Raw genomic sequence first — 15,208 nt, 5'->3', positions numbered from 1 at the left:
GTCATCGTTGGCTGGCTTTAACTGTCAACTTGACACAGTCTACAGTCATCTGAGGAACTGATCAAGTCACAGTCATCTGAGGAACTGATCAAGTCACACTGGCCTGATGGCCTGATGGGTAGCCTCCTTCCCTGGGTTGGTGGTTCTGGGGTGTATAAGCAAGCTAGTAAGTGTGGGTGAACCAGCAAGCTGTACTCCTCCATGGTTTCTTCTTCAAGTCCCTGCTTGAGTTCCTGCCCTGACTTCCTTCAGTAGTGGAATTATGATCTGGAATACAAGTCAAATAAACCCTTTCTCCCTCTCCTTTGCCTTTGGTCAGTGTGTTATATGACAATAGAAGGGAAAGTAAAACAAAATAATAAAGACAAAAGACACAGTTTAATAGACCAGAATATTAGTACCAGACTTAAATATGCAATGAAGGTTGGAATTATGAAACTGAAATATTTGTCTGTTTTTTAGTGCTGGTTCAACTGCTTAAAGTCAATTCAGTCATAAGGTTGATGGACCATGCAGAAGCATTGGAAAGTCCAGGCCAGCCTGATCCACACAGCAAGACCCTGTCTCAAAACCACAAGAAAAAAATTGATATGAGCACAGTCTCAGAGCCCTCGGTGTAGCCAAGGGTGGAGCAGAAAGGCATTTTCTCCTGAGCTTTACAAAGGCCATATTGGGGGAGTCACATGTACAGCCCAGTACTGGAGCCTAACCTGCCAGATTTCTTGCCTTCAAATCTCCATAGAACCTGGTAAGTGATGGTATTACATGTCAGAGAGGGTCAGATTCATCACTGATGTCCTGATACCCTCTCGTTGGGACCACACATGACTCTTTGAAGCCATGGTCTTTACTCATGACTGCCTGATTTACTGTCAGTAACTGCGTCAAAGTCCCGAACCACTGCTTCTCTGCAGAAAGATCCATCAACACAGAAATGTTTTACACAAATGGAAATAGCATTCCAAATTTGTATCTCAGGCACTATATTGTTTATTTGTCAAAAGTGCCATCAGGGTGCTGAGGAATATAGCATTCGCATGACTCAAATATGTGACTTCCTTTGCCTGCATGCACAACCATTTAAAGTGACTTGTAGTGGATGTTTTAACTTATCAATGCTCTGTTCAAAACCTCCTTTGTCTATGCAGTGGGAACAGCTGTCCTGTATCCATAATTAATAAAGATTAATTCCTGATATGGACTCATTATTCTGGTCTTAGTAATATCCTATGTAAATATAAATGATTGCTTTTACTTTTGTTGTCTTTATTAAAAAATTTAAATGTGACTTATTTCATTTCATATGCATGAACATTTTTCTTGCGTGGATGTTTGTGCATCATGTGCCCGGTACCCAAGGAAGTCAGAAGAGGATTTGGATCCCCTGGAACTTGAGTTACAAAAGGTTGAGAACTGCCATGCAAAATACCAGCCATGTTAGAACTTCATATGTCACCAAAAAATTAAGTGGAGAAGCTGAGTTGTGATCCCAGCTATTTGGGAGGCTGAGGCAGAAAGATTACAAAAATCAAGACCAGCCTGGGTTAATACTTTTAAAATAAGAGCTACACCCTGGGAATGGTGGTACAAGCTTGTAATCCTAGCGCTTGGGAGCTAGAAATGGGCAGTAAGGGCCAGGGACAGCCTCAACTACAGAAGACTTTGTTTTGGAAACAAGGGGGAAAGGGGCTCAAAAGGTGGGTTCACACTGCCTGTAACTCCAGTTCCACAGGATCCTATGGCTTCTTCTGCCGTCCATAACTGTACTCACATGCACATACCTACACACAAACACACACAATTAAAAAGAAATCTTAAAGCCGGGACAGATCTAGATATAGTTCGGTAGTAGTATGATTGCCTAGCACCACAGGGTCCTAGGGTTCCACAACCAATACTAGTGGGGAAAGTTAAAATTAGCATGATCACTAAACTAAAAATAATAGTTACTCTACAGAACGACGAAAGAGCACGACCCAATTGTGGCTAGATATGGCAAAACTTCAACTATAGTGACAGCGTTTGATTTTATTCACTGTGTTTGCCTTTGTGTTAAATAGGTCATACTGTATAAAGCTGCCAAAATAATGTTTTAAAAAATAAAGTTAATTTTAACATTCCTTTGTCACCCTCATACACATATGAAAAAAATGAGATCATATTATTCTATAACTTACTTTAATATAACAAGCTATCCTATCGTCTTTTATATCAAAGAATCAAAATATACTTTTTAAGCACTCTCCTACTGATGGAGACACAGGTTGTTTCTTCTTGCCACAAAAAGAGAGCCACACAAGCATCCTCTGTTAGGTCTTCTTATTTGTATGCAGATGCGTCTCTTTCTGAAGGATTAAGCCTTAAAAGTCAGACTGAGCTCCAGATATTGAAACTTGGTATTCCATATATTTTTTTATTTCTCTAAATATAGCTACATTAATGTTTCCAAATTCATACTTTATTCAGCCATGATTAAGGTACTGAAATTTCTTTTGACTGAATCCAACAGCATCCAACAACAGAACACAGATCACCTTTTAAGGCCTATTATAACAGATGCTTCCAGACTACATAATCAGTAACATCCTCAGTTGGAATACATAAGAAAGTTATGGGGGAGGGGGAGCATATTATACCATAAATAATGTTGCAAACAAGCTAGTTTTATCAACTACTAAATTTTGATGAGAAAGAGCTGAGGCTGTTCTTGGAGGCCTCTGGGGAGCTGGAATAAACACTCCATTTTGGAGACATTCACGATGGGTCAAACTAATTAGACAAAGGAAAACGAAAAGAAACCTCAAAACCTCAAAACAGGATCTCTCCTAGGAATTAGCCTCCCCGGCCTGACAGGTTCATCCATGTAGGTCCGGTGATGCGGGGACTGATCACTTATCTATTGTGGGCGGAATAGGGGAGTGCCAGCAGGCTAACTCGTCCCGCTCACCAGACCATGCACCAGACCACGCGCCAGACCATGCGGTCGGAGTGGTGACCGCTGTCCCGGCCACCTCTCTGGCAGCGCGTGACCCGGCACTCACCAGGGCACGTTCATTAACTGGCCAGTTTCTCCACTCTCATTAAGTCATCCTCTAGCTGCCTTGCTAGTCCCGGGAAGGAAGCATACGTGTGGACGCCGCCATCTTACAAGTTATAGAAGCCTGGATTTCTGGCGCCGCGGAGAGGGGGGGTCGAGAGGGGGGAGAGCATGCGTCACAGCCAAACCGTCCTTGCGCCGCGCGGCGCCGCACTGTCACGCTCTTCCCTAATGGCTGCTCCAGCAACGTGACCCAGACTGTCAGCGGTTGCTTCCGCAGATGACTGAGCGCTTGCGGTTCCTCTCACAGCTGCCTCTTTTAGCTTCTTTCACATGCTCTGGCTCTTCTGGCCTGTCTTTAATTAGTTTTTCTCTTCCCCTCCGTAATTCTTTTCCTTTCTGTTTCCGTAGAAGACCGGCTTGTGTTTTGCTCCCGAGACCTCTATCGGAACCGCTTCTGTGTTTTTAGCTACCAGCATTGCTGTAGCTGCTGTAACTGCAATCCACGTGCCACAGAGGTTAGGTGGCAAAGTAAACCACATGCCTGGGAATGTCTCATGTTTGTGGATAAAGACTCAGTGTTATACCATGTCTTATTCCTATGGAACAACTCACGGGGCCGAGGCTGATAATAACTCCTTCGGCTTTTGGTGGGTCACACCAATACAGGTTGCTACACAAATTAGAAAGGGATCCTGGGTTATCAATAAAGGCAGAGACCAAAACTCCCATTTAAAAGAGAAAGAAACAAATTCTCATTTTATCTATTGCACCAAGAGGCACGGGGGCAGGAGAGACTGTTCAATGGTTAACTGTGCTTACTGCTCTTGCAAAGGATGGAAGTTCAGTCAGTCCCTACCAGCCATGTGGGGGTAGGGAACTCACAACCGCCTCCAATTCCAGGGGAAGCCATCCCCAACTCGCGCAGCTAAACGCACATGCCCATCTCTTTCTCTACACAGACAAACATGCATGCATGCGTGTACATAAGGAGAGAACTAACTCCGGCAGGCTGTTCCTCTGATCTCCGTGTGCACTACGATACCTGCACGTGTGTGTGTGTGTGTGTGTGTGTGTGTGTGTGTGTGTGTGTGTGTGTGTGTGTATTTAATTAAAACCATTTTGGAAAGTTACCGAAGGAGCCTCAGTGAATATCTGCAGTTACTTGAGGAAGGCTTTGCTAAGGCAACCTGGGACAGCTGTCATGGAGCTAAGGACTGTCCTCTCTCCAGATGTTAGCACATTCTTCCTTACACTGGTTTCTCTCTTTCCCATTGTAGGCAGTTCTGCTGTGCTAGGTCTCCTCAGCTGTACCCAGAATTTGCCTTTTTGGAATCCTCTTTCTTCTGCCTGGAGTTTCTCTGAGATGGCAAGTTTTAGAAATGATGACCTGCACCCCCACCCCAGAACCAAGACAATCAATTTGATATGCTCTGTGACTATACATTTTAATCTAAATATAATTACATATTTTCTCCCACTCCCTTCCTCCAACCCCTATGTTATTCCTCACCACCAGTGCCAATACCACCACCACCACCATCATACACACACACACACACACACACACACACACACACACACACACTGTCTCTCAGATTTCTGGCTTCTTGTGTGTATGTAATTTTTCCAAAAGCAGGGCTGGGGAAGTGGCTCAGTGTGCAAGAGTACTTAATATTATTCTTGTGAAGGACTTGGGTTCAATGCCCAGCAGCCACTTCATGGGGCCTATCACTTCCTCAGCACCATGCACACGTGTGGTACACAGACCTACACGCAGGCAAAACGCACACACATAAAAAAATCTTAAAAATTGTTTTATAAAATTAAAAAAACAAAACTAAACAAAAGGCAAATATAAAAGCTGATTCAGAGGTATCTGGGAGCCCAACTGGCTGCATTATCAATTTCTTTCTAATGTCTGCAGCAAAACTGATGAAATAAATACCAAGAAGTGTGACTTCAGCTAATTTTTAAAGATTTGCCTTACAAGTCATGTATACATCTTTGTTGCTGTTTGTTTTTGAGACAGGGCCCCAGGTTTTCCAGGCTGGCCTCAACTCAGGACGTAGCAGAGAATGACTGAATTCCTAACTCTTCTTCCTTCACCTCCCTAGTTCTAGGGTCACCGCATGTACCACTGTGCCTCTGGCCTTTGGCAATAAGCTTACACTTTCTGGAGGTTCCCTCAACACTCTTTTATGTCCATTTGGGAACAATCTTTTAGTTTTAGGATTAAAAACCTTATACTCTGTTCTCATCTAAAAGTATTTCCTTTATCTTTAATTTTTTTATATAAATGGCTCAAAACTTCTTATAATATTTTACATTTATTTATTTATTGCATGTTTGTGTGTGAGAGAAGGACCAAGGAGGGGGAGGGAGTGAGGGAGAGAGGGAGAGAGAAAGAGATTGAAAGAGAGAGAATGTCCTGGCTGTCCTGAAACTCACTAAGTAGACCAGGCTGGAACTTAAAAATCCTCTTGCCTCTGCCTCTAGTAGGATTAAATAAAACGATTCTTTATCGGTCTAATGAAAATCAAGGAAACACTGAGCTTGCCTAGGATTCTGGCACTTGAGAAAGTTAGGAAGGAGGATCAGGAGTTCAGCTCATCCTCAGCAACATAGTAAGTTCCAGATCAGTCTGACTTACACGAGACCACATGGAAGAGGGGTGGGGAGCAAGGCCAGAAGCCAACCGAAGCTGCATATGAAACATAGGAGGGGGCTGGAGAGATGGCTCAGCGGTTAAGAGCACCCGACTGCTCTTCCAGAGGTCATGAGTTCAATTCCCAGCAACCACATGGTGGCTCACAACCATCTGTAAAGAGATCCGATGCCCTCTTCTGATGTATCTGAAGACAGCTACAGTGTACTTATATATAATAAATAAATAAATCTTTAAAAAAAAAAAAAGAAACATAGGAGGAAGCATGTTATCAGTCTTCGAAACAGTCCTGAGTTTTCTTACAATTTAAGTTACACTGTTGTTAGAAATTTCTGTCCTTTCCTAAGGGGCTCTCAGAAACTGCTTTTTCTAAAGGTATGGACGGCCTACTTGGCTTCACAAGGTAAGCAGCCGCAGGAGTTAAGACTTGAATCTCTGCCTTCATTTTGAGTCTGTCGTTTCCTTTGTCTCTAACCCCTGCTTGACTCTGCATAGGCATGTTCATAACTGAAGGAGTATCTTCCTAAATAATTTCATTCCCCTTCAGAATTAAATGCTCTGAAATAATTGATTTTCCTAAATCTTTATTCATCTTGAACTCCAAGAACATCAAAACTCCCAGGACAGACCTTCCCCGATGTGAGGACAGTGCTCCATGATGCAAGGCGAAAGTAGGCTTCAAACGTGAAGCACCCTTTAAAAAGCAAGAACTCTCTCAAGGCACAGTATGGCCTCAAGCTCAAAGCGACTCTTCTGTCTTATGTTCTCGAATGATAGGATTACATGTGTGTGCCATCATGGTCACCCAAAATGAGGGCTTCTTTGGGCTATCTTGCAGTATCATATGACACAAGAGTTAATCAGACTATACCTTGAGGAGAATTTCTTATTATGAGTACTCCTTGCTCTCTATTGAAATGTCTCTCTTATTTTTAGTTTAAATCTCAAGTCAATATTCCAACGATGGGGACAGGGTCGTTGGACCCTTCTTTTTTTTTAAAAAAGATTTCTTTATGTATTATATATGAGCATACTGTAGCTGTCTTCAGACATACCGGAAGAGGGAATTGGATCCCATTACGGATGGTTGTGAGCCACCATGTGGTTGCTGGGATTTGAACTCAGGACCTCTGGGAGAGCAGTCAGTGCTCTTAACCACTGAGCCATCTTTCCAGCCGTTGGACCCTTCTGTAACTCTTATCACTTAACCACATTGGTGATCAGATTATGCTATTCTAAGTCACTCCACACTGTATAAAACATTAGCTTGTCACGTCAAACTCCCAGTGGCCTGCTCCTTAAAGAAAACTGAGTCCTTCTCCACCTCCATTCCTACCCATCAATTGTACAAAGCTATCACAATTTTTTAAAAGTTCTCTTTAATGGCTTTCTGCCTAGGTTGTTATTTTTGGGAGGAGTGGAGTGGGGTTAGGGCTTGTCATAGAAACATATGTCCTTCTTTCTCAACTGTGTGTCTGCAGTCATCAATAACACTGCAAAAGTGGTTTTCTTCCCATTTGCAGTCAACAGAATAGATTACATACTTCTGTCACACGGTTTCTGGTGACATTACAGACCCTGGACATCCACATGGTCTCCATGGCAGTACAGACCTCAAACCTCAAAACAGCTCAGTGACACAGCATGGGCCATGAACGTCATCATAGCCCTCAGGGGCAGCAATGGTGATGGACATCAACATGACCACCCCTCTTACCCCCACTCCTGCCATTGTCCCTAGCTGTAGCAGGATCATTGGCCCCAACATGGCCCTCTGCAGCAGCACAAACCAAGTACATTAACATGGCCTCAAATGGCAGCACAAACTACTCACATCAACATAGTCCCCCGTGGCAGCGCAGCTGGCTGACAAATTTTAAATTTTTGATCCATGGTTTTATTTTAGATTTATTTTGTTTTCATTTGCATTGGTGTTTTGTCCGTATGTGTGTCCATGTGAGGGTGTCAGAAACCCTGGAACTGGACAGTTGTAAGTTGCCATGTAGGTGCTGGGCATTGAACCTGGATTGTCTCAAAGAGCAGCCAATCCTCTTAACTGCTGAGCCATCTCTCCAGCCTCCAAAATGTATTATTATCTACTCATTTTGCTTGTGTTTGCTTTTAAGACGGGTTTCTCTGTGTGGCCTTGGCTATCCTGGAACTCCCGCTGTAGATTATGATGGCCTCAAACTCACAGAGATCCACCTACCTCTGCCTCCCAAGTGCTTGGGATTAAAGGTGTGCGCCACCACTGCCCACATTCCATGGTTTTATCTTAATCACATTTCTTACCATATTGCAGCCTCACCAGTACCCTCAAAGATCAGCTTATGAGGTCATGCAAATAAAACAAGCAAACAAACAAACTTCTGGAACTGGTGAGATGGCTCAGTGCTTAAAAACATTTGCTGCTCTTTTGGAAGATTCAAGTTTGGTTCAGGCAGTTGACAACCACCTATAACTTTAGCTCCAGGGAATCTGATGCTCTCTTCTGGTCTTTGGGGGTGCACACAGACACATACACATAAATAAAAGCAGAAATAAACCTTGAAACTTTTCAATGATGTAATAGGAGGCTAAGGAGATTGCTCAGAGGTTAAGTATTTGCCATAAAAGCATGAGGACCAAAGTTCAAATCCCCAAGATGTGAACCTAGGTGAAGCCCTCCTATTGTTACAGCTTTGGATCACGATCCCCAGAGCAAGTTGGCTAAGAAGACTAACAATGTCAGTTCTTGCTTCAGTAAACAAGGGCGAAGAATTATTGAGGATGACTTCTGACATTAAACTTTGGTCTATACATGCACATAGCCACAAAAATGCAAAAAGAAATGACAGAATGAGAAGATAAACAAATGTTTTCTTTTCTCCCAACTTGGTTATAAACTGCTTCCATTAAATAATGTAAACCCCAAAAACCCAAGTTATATAGCTACTATTGCTGGACTTTAGTTCATGCCCCTCCTAATACCCACTCATAACTTTTCTTCATCTTATTCAATAAGCAGTCTTAAGTTTTATGCAGTATAAATCAAGAATCACAGCAATATGTAATTAGAGAGAACGCTACGTTGTTGAGGCTTCCTCAGGTTGCATAATTGTGACCATCAACTTGTATTGCCTGCTGCTGTATCAAGACTATATATACTACAGTCATCCAAAGCATGAGTTGAGATGGGAAACATTGGTGTGGCAAGTGGAAGAACAGATACAGAATCTATGTATTTATTTACTTATTTATGCCTAATGAATTTATTTACTTATTTATGCCTAATGAATTTAAGCAGTGGCACACGCTTATAACCACAACACTTCGTAGGCAGGAAGTTCACCAGAAATCCAAGGCTAGTTTGGTTTACATAGTGATTTCGAGGTCAGCTTAAACAGTCCTTGGAATAAAATGAAACAAAATAAAAGAAGCTGTAGAGACGGCTTAGCTGTTAAGAGCACTTGCGCTATGACAGCGAATCAGGTTCAGCTCACACCCCTCTGTAATTCCAGTTCCAGGGGATCCTATACTCTCTGGCCTCCTTGACACTGCAAGAACGCCATGCATACTAACTACTCTTGCCCTCCAGCTCCTCACCATCCTACACACTCTTCTCTCTTTCTACAGATCTCTCTCTCATGTTCAAGTCTTAGTTTTAGTTTTTGACCCCCCAAGATTCATCAGAGCCACCCATGTGGCTTCTCTTTCCTTGAGTGTTGCCAGGACTGTTCTTGTGTTGGCTCAATACAGATCAACTAAAGTTGTGAGCTTTTCAATGATGTAGAGAATGGCATCTTGTACCCGTCATACCATCTTCTGGAGATTTTTTTCAGAGATACGATCTGCTACTACTACACTCATGAAGTCTCAACAACATGGCTACCTAAACACGACCTGAACAAGGACAGCAGACAGGCTAAAGTGGAAGGGTAAAAGTTCATGTCTCAACTCTAGACAAAACTACAGGCAACCAAGGAATACTGAGAGCAGGAGAAATAGTCTTTCCAGGGAAGAGCACACCAATTTGTTATCCAATAACAAGTGGTCATCCCTGAAAACGTTCATGTACAATTAAGATTATATAGACTTGGTAAGTGTTCGTATATTTAGGAACACACAAAGATACATATACAAACCACCACCAACAATTAAAGAAAAAGAGAGAAATGAGGGTGGGGGATGTACGTGGGCATGTTTGGAGGAAGAAAAGGGAACATGATGTAATTATATTATAATCTCAGTAAATAAATAAATAAATAAATAAATAAATAAATAAATAAATAATTTTAAAAAGATCTCCAACTATCGGTAAACTTACAATGTAGCAGAAAATGACCTTGAATTGATCCTTTTGCTTCCATTCCCTAAGTGAGTATACCTGTTTGCTACAGGCTTTTGTTTAATTCTTGTTGAGGTGTGGATAGAATCCAGGGCCTTGGCCATACAGGTAAGTGCTTATTCAGCTATATCTCAGCCCTCTCTGTTAGTTCTTTGAGGAAACTACATTGTTTTTCATAACCACTGGCCAAGATTACATGTCTGCCTGTCTTTTTAAGTCTTTTCTACCATAGTCACAAAATGATTAGGAAAACTATGCTACACAATCAAGGATGGTGCATAGGCCACAAAACTGTCACACTCAAGGACTGGTCTCGTTTAGGAAACAAACTTAAAACCAAAATGGGAAAAGAACTAATTTAAAATACTGAAGAAATATCTAATGTACATTTATAAATTCAAATGTCTAGTGACTGCCCATCATATTGTAGGATGTAAAACTAACCCCTTTACTTTATGTGGTGGCACAGGCCTTCTACCGCAGCTCTTTGAATGTGAAGGCAGGAAGATCAGAAATTCAGGGCAAGTCTATGCTACATAGGGAGTTTGAGGCCAGCCTGGGCTATGTGAGACCTTGTCTTAAACCAATAACAAAATGTTAGCCTCTGCCTGTTCAATGTTAGCACCCAGACAGAGCTTCTTATCATTCAATATCCTACTGCTTTCTCGTTGCAAAGAAACAACCAGCTAATGAATTTGTCTCGAGTTGTTGCTCCTTTTGATGGGATTCCATGTAGTCCAGGCTTGCCTCAAACTATAGCTAAGGCTTGCCTAGAACTCATGATCTTTCTGCTTCTTCCCCTTACATGCTGGATAGCAGGGGTGTTCCATCACACCCTTCTGATTTCATCTTTTAAATCATTTGCTCATTAGAATGGGGTAAAGGAGCCCATGAGATGGTTCAGTGAAGACACTTGCTGCCAAGCCTAACGCACACCTGAGGTCAATCCCTGGGGAACCAAACGGAAGATGTAGAGAGAACTAACTCTGTGTTAAGTCATCCACTGACCCCCTATCACACTACACCCTGAGGGATGTGAGTGACCCTTCTTCACACAAAATAAATAAACATAAAAATACAAATGGGAGAAGATGAGATTCCCTTTTTTCTAAAATATTTCCAGTCTGGAATGGAGCTCAGTGGTTGGGTGCTCTAGATTGAGTTTCTAGCACCTATGTGGCATTTATGACTGTCTGTCACATTCATTTCAGGATATCCAGTGCCCTTCTGGTCTTTTTGGGTACCAGACCCATAGGTTATGCAAAGATATACATAACAGAAAAATCATTCATGCAAGTAAAATAAAGTAAGTCTTAATGCAAAAACAAAACTCCATTTGCCATATAGGTGCTAAAAATACTCTGAGCTTTTCTAGAAAGGAGATGGCAACACTCATGAGATAGGTCTGAGAAAGCAGACGTGCTTCTCTCCCTTCTCTTGACAGAGGTTCAGTCCCTGTCATCTGCAGACAGTTTCTTGCTCAGCCAGTTTCTTGAAGAACCCATTTCTTGGTTTTTCACTGTTTTACCCTTGCCGGTGTTTTTTTTATAAACTTCTTGTATGTTTATAGGCATCTCTTTCTTTAGCTTGGGAACGTTTTCTTTTGATCTTGTTGAGAATATTTTCTGGGCCTTGAAGTTGGGACTCTTTTTTTTTTTTTTTTTTTTTTTTGGTTCTTTTTTTCGGAGCTGGGGACCGAACCCAGGGCCTTGCGCTTCCTAGGTAAGCGCTCTACCACTGAGCTAAATCCCCAGCCCCTGGAGTTGGGACTCTTAACTTTCTTCTATTCCTGTTCTTCTTAGCTTAGGTCCTTTCACAGTGTCCCAGACATCCTGGATGTTTTATGTCAGGAATTTTTTAGATTTACCGTTTTTTGTTTTGTTTTGTTTTGTTTTGTTTTGTTTTGTTTTGTTTTGACTGATGTACACACAGGGGCCAGACCTAGGCCTCTCCACACATATGCAGCAGCAAAAGCTCAGCTTGACCTTCGTGTGGGTCCTGCACAACTGGAGCTGGGGCTATCCCAGAAAACATTTGCCAGCAGGGGTATGTCCTAGTTGGGCTATCTTGTCTGGTCTCAGTGGGAAAGGAAGCACCTAGCTTCACAGAGACTCGAAATGCCAGGGAGGGGGGATACCTAGGGGAACCCCACCTGCTTGGAGGTGAAGAGGAGGGGGTGGGGGGAAAATTGTGGGAGGAGATGATGGGGAGGGGGACAGTGAGTGGCATGTAAAGTGAATATGTAAAAAAAAGTTTTGGAATACCAACAGTAAAGATTAAAATGTTATGTTTTAAAAAAATATCAGTACAGATGATGAAAAAACTTTTGGACAATGTCTGAAAATCACATTTCTCATGAAAAATGAGTATTTCAAAACATGTCTGTGTACATGAGTTGGTCTCTCTTTACCTCCACACATATGCACATTAATTAAACAATCAGTTTTCTTTTTTAAAGAAAGGATGTGTTTATTTAAACTCAGAATATATAGCTGGCAGTAAACTTGATCCCAAGAGGTCCCAGGTCATAAGATTCCCAATAAAAAGGACATAAGCCCACTGAGAGGGTCAAATTCCATACTGACGGCCTTCATGATTTTATGTATATATTACTCTGATACATTCCATATATCCAAGTGTATCTGTGTGTATATTATATATACATATTATATATACAGACTATACACACACATAGGCCATTTGTTCACTTGTTTTTGCTTTTTAAAACAGAGGGTGTTTTGGTTTTGTTGATTGGTTTTGGTGGTTTTTGAGTGTTTGAGACAGGGTTTCTCTGTATAACTTGCTCTGTAGAGCTCAGTGACTCTGAACTAAGAGATCTGCCTGTCTCTGCTTTTCCAGTGTTGGCATTAAAGATGTACGCTACCATTGCCTGGCAAGAGAGGGTCTGACCTCAAACTTGCTGTAGCTGAGAACAACTTTGAACAATCTTGATCTTTCTGCCTCAACCTGCCCCACGCTGGAGTTACAGCAGTGAGCCAACATGTCCAGCTTAGAGCAGAGCAATTTCATGGACGGGACTTGCCTTTAGCTGTAGGTTAAAAAACAGCACAAGAAACATGCATTTCCAGTAATCTCGTGATGGTTATGCTGGTGCTCTTCTGTCCTAATCACTAAAACAGTAATTCATCGTTGTTATTATTGTTGGTGTGTAAGGGTGTGTGCTCATGGACAGCATGTGTGAGTTCAGGTGAGCATGTCAGCTTGGAGAAGCCTAGGAAAACCATACGCATGCCAGCCTAGTTGACCAATAAGCTTTAAGTGAATTTCGAGTCTCGACTTCTCATATCTCTATAGGAATTCAGGGATTTTTCTAAATGGGTCTGTTAAGTTCAATTTAGGTTTTCATGTTTGCAGGGCACCACTTTTACATACACAGGTATGTTATTGACCTCAACTTGTATTTGGGATAGGGCTGTATAACCCAGGCTGACCTGAAACGCATGGCAGTCCTCCTGCCTCTGACTTTCCAGGGCTAAGATTATAGGTGTAACCACTTAAGAGGCTTTACTCATTTGTATTCTACCCCCCCCATCTCTAGACGTAGGTAACGTCTCAACATGTGTGCAAATCATAAAATAGAAATGTATGAAATATAGAAAAGCAGCTGGGCTCTTCATGTCTGTTGCTGTTTACTGACTCAGTACTAACTTTGAAATGGTTATGTCAAGTAATTAAAGGGCTAGTTATAGCAGGAGTTGTCTGTAATGTGCTCACCTAGCAAACACTTGGACCTTGGTTTGGCTTCATATTAGTCATATAAAAGGTGAGGGTAGTAGTATGTGCCTGAAACTGCAATTCTGGTAGGGCAGAGACATGGATTTCATGGCTGGCCATCTTACAGCAGTTGGTAAACTCTAAGTTTAATGAAATACTATGTGAAAGACAAGCCATCTGACATTGATCCTAAGGCGTTCACTACATACATGTTTGTGCACATGCATGCGCGCGCACACACACACTATCATTTTTTAAATGATCACTGACACAAAGTGGTGTTTCGGTATTCCCAGCTTCACAAAGAGCTATGGTTATATAAATAGGAAACTACACTTGTAGACTTGGAAATGAACTGTGGATACGACATGGTCATATCTGGATAAAGACACCAGGGACACTTATGTAGCTATGAAAGTCATAGTGAGACATTAACATTTACCTTGGAATAGTTTATTAGAGTTATAAAAGCAGGAGTCAACTGAAGAAACAAATCACAGGATAATTTCAGAATCCTTTAATTTTAGCATTTCTACTTATTAGTTTCAGAGAAATTACAAAAGATGAGTTGTCTTTTTTGATAGAGTCTCTCTCCATAGCCCTGGCTATTAAGTCTGGGAAGGTGCACATAGAAGCCTGATCTTCAGATCCTTTGGCACTGAAACTATAGTAAAGATCCATCTGATGTGGGTCTAAATCTTGAACTTCAGTCATCTGGAATATTAATCACCTCAAGAGTAATCTCAACCATGTCTTAAGACCCATAAATGACCATGTTTTAAGCTTTGGGGGGTGGTGTGTTAAAGGCATGTACCACGTCCACCTGGTTGACCACAATACTTTAAAAGCATTGAATAGGGTGCTAACATTTTCTAGGGTTTAAGACTATTGTCATCATGGCAGTGAGCATATCAGCATTCAGGCAGACATAGTCCTGAAGTTTGACATCTGGATTCACAGGTAGCAAAAAGAAAGCCAGTCATTGGACCTGGCTTGGGCTTCTGAAACCTCAAAGCCAACCCCCTAGTGGCAAATCTCTTTCCTAATCCTTCTAAAGTAGTGCCACTTCCTCCCCAACCCCCAGATGGCTTAGTGGGAAAATACATGAACCTATGGGAGTCATTCTTCTTACATGATCTTTGATAGATTGATTTCTGTGAAGGGTCAGATAATATGGGAAGTGTAGGTTAGGTGTCATGTAGCTCAATTTGGTCTCAAGTTCTGTGTGGTTCTTTGTGATTATCCTGCTTCCAATTCCCAAGGACTGGGATTCACAGGCATGAGCTACCTACCATGCATCGTTTTGTCATATAATTTGAAAACAGCTATTTTGACATCTCTAGCATTACTTTTTGCCCAGTATTGACTAGTCAGAGTTCTATTTCCCCCACCATACGATTTTTAACTATTTACGTGAAGAATGTCATTAGAATTTTGATGA

At 41.7% G+C, this 15,208-nt stretch overlaps 1 long non-coding RNA gene across 3 annotated transcripts in view; it reads right to left on the bottom strand.

The window, feature by feature from the left end:
- The window catches only part of Jpx (JPX transcript, XIST activator), a 153,725-nt gene extending 149,964 nt beyond the window's left edge, over window positions 1-3,761 (bottom strand). For all 3 annotated transcript variants that reach the window (XR_597655.4, XR_010061437.1, XR_597649.4), the window contains exon 1: window positions 3,042-3,761. This is a non-coding gene — a long non-coding RNA (JPX transcript, XIST activator). The remainder of the gene's footprint in view (window positions 1-3,041) is intronic.
- Window positions 3,762-15,208: the final 11,447 nt, after the last annotated feature.

The sequence above is a fragment of the Rattus norvegicus genome, chromosome X, assembly GCF_036323735.1.
Source record: "Rattus norvegicus strain BN/NHsdMcwi chromosome X, GRCr8, whole genome shotgun sequence".
Classification (NCBI taxonomy): domain Eukaryota; kingdom Metazoa; phylum Chordata; class Mammalia; order Rodentia; family Muridae; genus Rattus; species Rattus norvegicus.
Note: the sequence above shows the minus strand (reverse complement) of the source record. Positions and strands in the feature narration are given on the sequence as shown.